A 9,736-nucleotide genomic window follows, 5' to 3' on the forward strand; every position below is an offset into this window, starting at 1 on the left:
ACTCACTCAAATCCAGACAGTATCTCAGGAAAAGGCACAATAATCCAATGGCGCACTTCCCCGATTCGCTCACTCATACATACAAATAGTGATAATTATAATTTATAAATGAAGCAACGTTTCCAAATTGCGCGGATGGCCGAGTAGGTAAAGTGTCACACTTCTTATTTAGAGCATTCCGACGCTGCAAGTTCAAATCTCGCTCATGGCAGCACAAATAATAAACTCTCATATTTATGTTTTTAATAGTGTTTTAATCCTACATCTTTGCTATTATGTCAATTATATATTTCAAGTATTTATTTCATGTATATCAAAACAATTTAAACAGTTTTCTGTATCAATCGTACATATCCACATGTGTAGTAAGGAAGTTGACTTGGGAAACTGTCTATAATCTAACAGTTTGACATAACTAATGGCTAGACAGGGAGGGGATGCGGTACGTTTCTGGTCGAGCGCTAGGCAGTGTTCCTAGATATCAACTAGATAGAAGTAAAGAAAACTAGTTTGTACCCGGTTAGGGCCCAATACAATACTTTCAGAAATTTATTCGGGGATCGATCGCTTAATTGCACCCTTTATCGTTGATGGTCATAAAACTTCAATATATAGAACAGGGATCGTCACCGTAACTGAAACCGAAATTAATAATCCATAATAACTGAAAAAATAAGTAACCGAAACCGTAATCGTTAACCGAAATTTCATAAATATTGTACCTAAAACGGTAACCGAAACCTGAAATTGCTAGAGTGGAAACCCGGAACTTTTAACCGGAACGTATTTATTATATATATTTATTATATGTATTTATTATATGTATTTATTATAATTATATTTATAATGATGTTTTTGAGAAAAGTAATTGGTTCGCTTTGATGGATCCACACAAAGCTACATTGATAAATTCTGTTAAACAAATAATCAACAATAACTGGTGAATTCAATAACATAACTAAGAAGGAAGGTACCTAAGGTGTTCCACTTCGATTTCGTTCATTTTGAAATATGTTATTCTCCATAAAAATCTAAGAGACACGTGTTATTTATCTGCGGAAAAGAGGGCGGTTTTCGCAGTTTTGCATATTTTCATTGGAGATATTTAAATAGGATCAATTTGAGGATAATCCTCATTATGAATAATGAAAAATACATTTTGGTTGATTCTGGGTGGGTGAATGCATACAAATTTATAGGGGTTGAAAAGTGCGAAATTTGTATAACAAAAAAACTATCGTTTTGATTTTGATGAAAGCACTAGTATAAGTTGGGGAGTTCTGGACCAGGATTCCTGTAGCCGACATATACCGACACTCTAGAACCTTCGAAGGTGGGTGTCCGTGCTAAGTTGCAGTCATGAGCTCTACGATTTCCGGAAGTGATATAACCGAGACCTCTATTTTCTAGGAATTTATGGAGGATTCTATGAATTTTGCGTCACATTCTGGAAATTTTGTGCTCGATTCTAGGAACCACACACGATCGAGAACTTTCTAGAACATTCTAGAACCTTCTAGAAGCTTCGGCGGTTCGTGTCTGTGCTGAGTCGCGGAGGGTAGCTCCCAGAGCCGACGATCCTCTCGCGCGACGTTTTGATGGAGCCCCTTCCCTCCCACCCCGGGAAACCTGCTAGAAGCTTCGATGAACCCCCTTGCTCCTTTCCGATCCGTGTAGATTTCAGACGGCAACCTTCAGCCGTTTTGACCTTAAACGTTATCTCGCAGAATTGCGCATCGAGAATGCAGCAGCAGCATCGATTCCAGGAAATTTATCGGCTCTCGTCTGCTATTCGATTCCAGGAAGCCTCCGTGCAGGTTTCGAACGGCAGTCCCCCGCCCCAAAGCTTTCAATGACTCCCCCGACCCCCATGCAGACTTCAGGCGGCAGCCGGACACCGTTTTCATCTTGTTATTCAGGGTATCGAATTACTCGCAGACGATAAGCGACCTTTTGTGCACTTCGGAAACTTGTCGATGTAGAGTTCGAACTCAATGTGCGCAATTCGAGTAGATGTCTTATCGCTCGAACCGATGCAAAACAATTCCAGGAAAACCTTAGAAGCCTCGTGCAGGTAAGTGAAAGTCGAAATGCTTCTCGTAAGCGCAGTGGCGGAGTCAAAGTCATTCTAGAAAAATCTATATATCGGTTGTTCAAATGCGCAATACCAAACGTTATCTCGCAGAGTCGTGCGTCGAGAATGCAGTCCCTCATCCTCCGAGGTGTCAAATTACTCGTAGGAGATACGTAAGCTCGCGACGCAAATTCGTAGGAGAAGGGCTAACGTGCATCCGAATATTCTAGAACGTAAGTCGCTCCGTTTAGAAGATGCATCGACCTTGGACATTGATTCCAGGAATCTCTGTTGGCGACTCGATTCCCAGAAGTATCCGAAACCTCCCATCCCCATTTTAATCCTTAAGAGTTTCTTATAAAAGGAGGAGCTGAATGTGCCTTCTAATGAAGGTCTGCTGCTGTGACAGTCTGCTAGTCTGCTGTGACAATCCGACCGATGCTAAATAAGAGGAAACAACGTGAGCTCAGAGTTCAAATACAGTTACTATTAAGGAATATCGCGGAAGAGAAACATTTGACCGAAGATAAATGAGATTATAACAGCCTTATACGAAATCTAAAGAAAACTTCATCTACAGTAAAGAATGGATTTCTCAACAATTAACAAAGGAGGCCGTTTAGATGACTATCTTCCGACAAAGACATTGGCTGAGTTGGAACCCCAGAAAGAATACAAAATCACCAGAATAAGAAGAGTTCAAACCAAATATAAAATCAGACTGATCTTCAATGTAAAAGACAGCTTTTCGACGTTTCTACCTGCAAGGATTGCAAAAGCTTTGAATGACGAAGAGGATCTATTGAAGAAGATGATGCAAGCCTGTGAGGAGAGTCGAGTCCTCGTGCGTTATCTCGGCGGGCGGTACAACCAGATTGAGTTCCAATATCTATAAACTTTGTACTCGTGCTTCAACTACTGTGTTTAATTGTATACGTGTTAAATAAATATACAACTTATTATATCTTATGTCTTTATTCATAATCAAAAAATATACATTCCGACAACCAGTTCTTTAACAATCTCACATTTTCAGTTGAGCAATTAAAATGTGGAGCATGGTGATTTGTACATCGAGTAAGCGAGTTTTTGCGCCATTTTTGCAAAGAAGGGCAACCTAGATCTCCCAGATCCACGATGTGCTCGGAACTGCCAATGAAATCTTTCAACCAAATTCTCTTCTCCAATCCTTTTATTTAGATGCATTTTGTAAGATGACTCGAAGAATGTTTTTAGCTTGATCGTAAGCAACGTCCCCAGCGCTCCAGGATATACCATGAAAATTGCGCTCTAACCACAAATTTATACTTTTATATTTACCCGATAGATGCTTCCGTGGACAAGGTGGTTCAAAGAGAAACGTTGCAGGCTCGGGGAAATTGCTGCCGACTCCAATCACGAATAACTTCTTCATGACAAACTCGTTCGACGGTTTCTTGAAACCTTGTACGTCCACGATGAATTCCATTTTGATGAACTGCGCAGGGAGAAACGATTTCAGCTTCTTTATACCAACTTTTTCACTCCACCACTGATCGGATTGTATTCGACTATACGATCGTCCAAGATCAGGCAGAATGCCGATGTATCGGCAGGGAAATTGTCTTGCGCCTTGAATTCCAGACAAATCTCGACAGGTCCAAGTTTGATGGACTCGTTTTGTTTGGAGCAATCGATAACGATCAATGGAGCGTACTCGAGAAATTCATTCTTCTTAAGCAAAGGCTCGGGATCTTTGCCATAGTACGTAGCTTGAAAGTTTACATACATCTCGTAGAGCAGGGCAAACTGATTATGATCAATGTCAAGATTCAGATTTCCATAGGGATAACATTGCGAATTCAAAAGGAGCTTAACGTCTCTGATGTTGCAGTGGTCAAAGTGACTAGCGTTGACTGATTATGGTCAATGTCAAGATTCAGATTTCCGTAGGGATAATATTGCGAATTCAAAAAAAGCTTAACGTCTCTGACGTTGCAGTGGTCAAAGTGACTAGCGTTCTTATTTTTCTTGTTCTTTCTGTTCGTCTGAAAACCCAGTATCACGTATCGTGATTTTTCCAACTGAGTCAACGTCCTAACGGTCCACACGTATTTCGAAGTGGTGGCGAGTAGAGGGTACTCGTACAGTTCCCAGGTACGAAAGCTCACGGAGATGGGTGCATCCCTTTCGATGAATCTCAGCAGTTGTATCTTTCGCCGATATATCTTTTACGTACGGTATCAGCCATTCCAACTTATGAATTACGACTTTGCATTCTTCCGGAACAGTTTGCACTATTGCATTGACATCGCTCTTTGCTCTCGTCAGAATCAACTCGTGTTTAGCGTTAACGACGATCTTGCGATAATCTTCGGCGAAACCCAGTATCAGACTCAGCGGTACGGATACGTCGAAGTAATCGTCTGCATTGGTCAATTTCTCCCGTTTTCGGACGTCGAGCCAACCGGCGTTCTCCATCAAGGATCGTTGACCGGGACCCAGGGAAGCATACCCTTCATGAGACTCGTGAGACCGACGTTCTTGTTCCGATCGATCTCTATTACATTCATTTCATAGCGAATCTCCTCGAAGAGATGACAAATGGCATTGTTGACCAGAGTCGTGCTCGCAGTCGCTGTGGACTCATCTTCCTTTACCAACTTTCCATACACGTGCAGCGAACTTTTGCTCGGTAGTAAGCATAGATCTTGATGTTAAACGGAGATTCGAACCTTGTCGCTGTTGTTGAACCTTGACGAGGCGTAAGGTTGATGCGTATGTGTTTCACAGTGTGCTATAGATTCATCAAAGACGATCGGTGTCTGAATGTTCAGCGTTTCTTTCTCCATGGCACGCGGCAGACGAAAAGAATGCAACAGAACGAACGCTTTACTGTCTTCTGATGACCTTGAATCCTAGATTTTCCAGAAACAAGACGTTTCGACGTGTTAGCACCTTGAGAAGCGGTCGATGACTGATCCCTCTTTGGAATATCGGCCTACCGTTATAACCACTGACAATTTTCCTATTGTAGACGATATCCATTATCGCATGGATCTAACGTACAGCCTGATTGTTATGACATCTCCTTGAAAATTCACCAGGTCCCCGTCTTGATCGACTATTCGAAGCTGTAGGTGATCTATCGTCTTGGTGGCGATCGGTAGATAAAAGACGTGCGATGGTACCTCTATGATCTTGTATCCGGGTGGCACGACCGGAAAGAAGTCGTGTATGGTATGCAGTTTACGTTCATTGATGTAAGCGCCCGTTGTGACGTTGCATTCGACTCGTGGGCGTTCCCCTTGAGAATGGCGGCTGGTACGTCGGACGGGTGTAATTTATTAGCTTCCAGAACGCGTTGAGTGAAGCCCAACAAGCAACCTATGGTATCATTGGATAGAAAGTCGACATTTGCACTTAATTTCGCTGCACAACGTATTATTGTTAGGTTTAATGTGAATGACGATGCTCTTGTCCGTCAACGCGCTATGCACGTAGTTTTCGATATCCTCGATATCGTAGCTACCAGTAGATATAGTGATAACTTCATCCCCCACGTAGAGCTTGTTGTGATCCGTATCCACGTTGGGAATCGAATTGAAGGTCAGCAACTTGATGAATCCCAGAGCGTAATTTTTGTACGGAGAAAGCTTGATAGAAAGGAAGTATTCAGCTTTCAGTATGGAGGAGGTGCCTGGTAACGTGAATGAATCCTCCATGATTGCAAATGCTCAATTGACCTTGTGAAATTACGTAGCAAGCTTATATAGACGATACTTGTTTTTGCGATTTAATTGTCCACACAGGAACTTTAGACACAAGTGTCGCAATGCTAAAGTATCGTACTCTTGATATCACTCGTAATTGTACTTTACACTACCAACATCGAGATATCCGATAAGATCTAGCGGCGGTCGAAGATTGCCAAAACTGTCGAAATAAATGATTCGATCGTTCAGCTTCTTGTACGCGACCCAGTGTGTTCTTGGGCCATCTTCGACGTCGAGATTGACGATTGCCGACTCGTACTTGTACGGCTCACTCTTCGCCATAGCGTTCCGCATGAAGACTCCGCGAAAATGTGTAAGCTTCATGATCTTTGCGTATTTTAGCAGCTGCGCATCGGTTAACGCTCGGCGTGGTAGTTTCACTTCAAGTTTTTTAGCTTCAGATGAAGGCCTAGTCCTTTTCTGTAGAGTTTCAAGTACAGTTCTTTGTCTAATGCGATGGCTTACATCGTCTTGTTGTGCCTCTGACTTTCCTTCAGTTGTTCCTTGTTTGCATTCGCATCGTTCACGGCTTTGGCTATACCTGCAGCACCGCCGGCCAACGCTCCAGCATCACTGAGACCCGCAAACACTGAGACGAGAAACGGTAGGAAGCCTCCGACTTTGGACAGCACGGGTAGAACGCGCGGTGCTCGCACGTTACGCTTTCCATAAACTTGTTTGACGGCAGATTGTGCACCCTTGAGAGCAGATCTGATAGCTACCCGTGCATTGTTGCTCAGAGTCATAGATCGTTTGGTTTCCATGATGCTTTTCCTTAGTGTTACAGTCTTTGGCTCCTTGTTCTTCTTGAGTCCCATACCGAGTTTCGACTTGGCACCCATTACGTTCGCTACGGACCAGGCCTCCGCCTCTTCAGCGAGACTCGCGTCTTTAGCAAAAACGCGTTTCCAAGGTTTGTCGGCCAGTACCCTGTCCGCAGCCCCTCTGTGTTCGGGCGATGTCGTGCTCTTTGCAAACTTCGTCCAGGGGGTTGATGCACGCATCGTCTCGCGCGAGTTTCTTTGCTAGTTTCGTACCCGGCCCACAGTACTGATAACCAGGTATATCTAACTCAACGGGTAGACTGTTGATGATCCTGTTGACTAAGCCTCTGCCACGATGAGATTTTTTCCTCCCAATACGTTTATGCTTAGGATGCACGATCATATCCCTGCGGTGATACAGTTCCGACTGAACAGCGATCCTTATAAACTCGTAATTTATAGTTTTCACGTTAGTCAAAATCGGAATAAGGTTCGAGAAACAATCCGTCAGGTTACCTGTAATGAACTTTGACGATTTTGCGCGTGTTGAGCAGAAGAAGAAGAAACGACACGGCGAATTATTGCCAAACAGCATACGAGTAGCATTTTGCGGACCATCCAGTTGCGGCAAAACGAACGCATTGCTCGCTCTCATAAATCATCCTAACAGATTAAGATTTGAAAATGTCTACGTTGTGACGTACGCCAGCCAACGGCCTAGCCGACAAATAATCCACGGCCGCTCCCAACGTGCTGAAATCCGAAAAAATATTCAGGATCCGAACGAAATCGGATTGTTGGGCGCCAGGTGTGGACTCTCCGCACCGACGTTCCTCCTATGGCCGCTTCCGCGCGATCCCCCGGCTGCTCAGCCTCAGCTAGCTGAAATGATAGAGGGGAACGCGGGGGCGACGAGATTTGAACAGTTCGTGGTATGCCAATGAAAAAGCCATTCGAAGTTTTAACGTCCGTTTATTCAGATAAAAAGAAAACAGAGCCAGTGCAGATCGTCTGACGCGTACAATAACTTCTAACGGCGAGCGCGGCTCTTCGTAAGGGCCGCAGGGTTAACCGTTCCCACCGTCCCTAGCTTTCCTCACCACGAGGCGCGAATTACTACCACGCGAATTAGCCCTCGTGCCTCGCCGTCCGATCCGCTCCGCCGCTACCGTCGCTGAACGCCCTCCCATCCCAATCGCGCGACCCCCCGACACGGACACTCGAGTTTTATCCCTTAAGGTAACGTGGTATGCCCAAGCCAGGCGCATGATGCCACGTTACAACGTATACTCAAAATCACTTGATCAGTCAAAGTACAAGTTTTTAGAACGTTTACTTGCATCCGTGGACGGCGTCGAGTATTTCCCCTTTACGATGGCGCTGGATTCAAATTCACTGCTGCTGGACACTACGATATTGATAACAAGAGGCTGTGCAACGTTGTCGATCCCGAGGAACAAAATGATGCTGTGACCTTGAATCTGATGGAAACTGTAGTGAAGCAGGAGGTCTGTACCGTGTTTGAAGTGACTGCTGGAATGCGCGATGATATTGATAACAACACCTTGATAATTCAATCTTTCGATTCTACCACGAAGGATGCGTTGAAACGTTTGTATGCCGATATCGAGCTAAAGCAAGAATTGGCTATTCGCAACTCTCTGATCATTTCTCAGTTGGACGTCAGACTGAGTGCACTTGAAAATGGATGGAAAAAAGTCAGTGGTGGTGAAGGAACTACATAGACCTGCCAGGAGGAATTACCAACGTCGACACGTTGACATTCGTGGGCTGGACGAGACTGGGCCAGCGGATCTCGTTGACATGTCAGCGTACGCCAGAGAGAACCATGGATACAAGTATCTGCTCACCGTCATCGACATATTTTCAAAGTTTGCTTGAGCTGTGCCAACGAAGAGTAAGAACGCTAAAGACGTGACAGCAGATATGAGATCTATACTGGTGCAGGGTCGAATCCCGAAGAAATTGCATGTTGACCAAGGCCGAGAGTTTTACAATTCCGAATTTAAGGATCTTATGCAAATACACGGTATTACTGTACTCGGCATTCAGTAACTTGAAGGCATCCATCTGCGAGTGCTTTAATCGTACTCTGAAAAGTAAGATGTGGATGCAGTTTAGCCTACAGGGCAATCACCGGTGGCTGGATATCTTATCGGAGTTGGTATCCTCTTACAATAACAGTAAGCATCGCATCATTAGTATGAAGCCGACAAATGTGACTGCTCGTAACGAGAAGGAACTACTACAATGGGTATACAAGAAATTCAAAGTCAAGTCCAACACTTAAACGATCAAAATTTAAAGTCGGTGACAGAGTACGAATCAGCAAATTTAAACACATTTTCGAGAAAGGCTACACACCCAATTGGACAACTGAAATTTTCACCGTAAGTCGAGTGAAGAATACTGATCCGGTGACGTATAATCTCAAGGAGTATCAGGATCATCCCATCGAAGGCGGCTTCTATGAATAAGAACTTACCAGCGTCAAGTATCCCGACATATGTATATCTTGTGGAGAAGATGCTGACGAAACGTGGAAACAAGCTATTTGTGAAATGGTTAGGTTTCGATGGTTCGCATAATAGTTGGATCGATAAGTCGGATTTCTAAGGTGTTTGAAATAAAACAGAACTAAAATGTTCGGTACGTCTTATTATTTGTATTTTCTTACATTTGTACAGACATTTGTATATTCTTATTGTATACAATATGTAGACAGGGTGTTCGTTATGAAACGCACTGTAGTAAAACTATTACATTCCTTTTCAAATTCTAATGAATACAAGTATTTTCATTTTTTATTTCATATATCAAAATTTCGAGATATCAAGGTTGAAGTTGCAGTAATGCGACCAATCAGAACGTGTTTAAACAGAGCGTAGATGACGTCCAGAGTCAGCCCGCAAGGCTTGCTTACAGTAGGCCAATAACACTGAGAGTATCGTCTCTTGTATCTTACTCAATTACATGCAGATAAACAGGGACACAACGTCGATACTCTTAGTGTTATTGGCCTAGTGCAAGCAGGTCTTTCGGGCTGGCTCGCGACGTCATCTACGCTCCGTTCAAACGCGTTCTGATTGGTCGCATTACTGCAACTTCAACCTTGATTATCT

Source organism: Cephus cinctus, unplaced genomic scaffold (assembly GCF_000341935.2).
Source record: "Cephus cinctus unplaced genomic scaffold, Ccin1 Ccin1_scaffold0889, whole genome shotgun sequence".
Classification (NCBI taxonomy): domain Eukaryota; kingdom Metazoa; phylum Arthropoda; class Insecta; order Hymenoptera; family Cephidae; genus Cephus; species Cephus cinctus.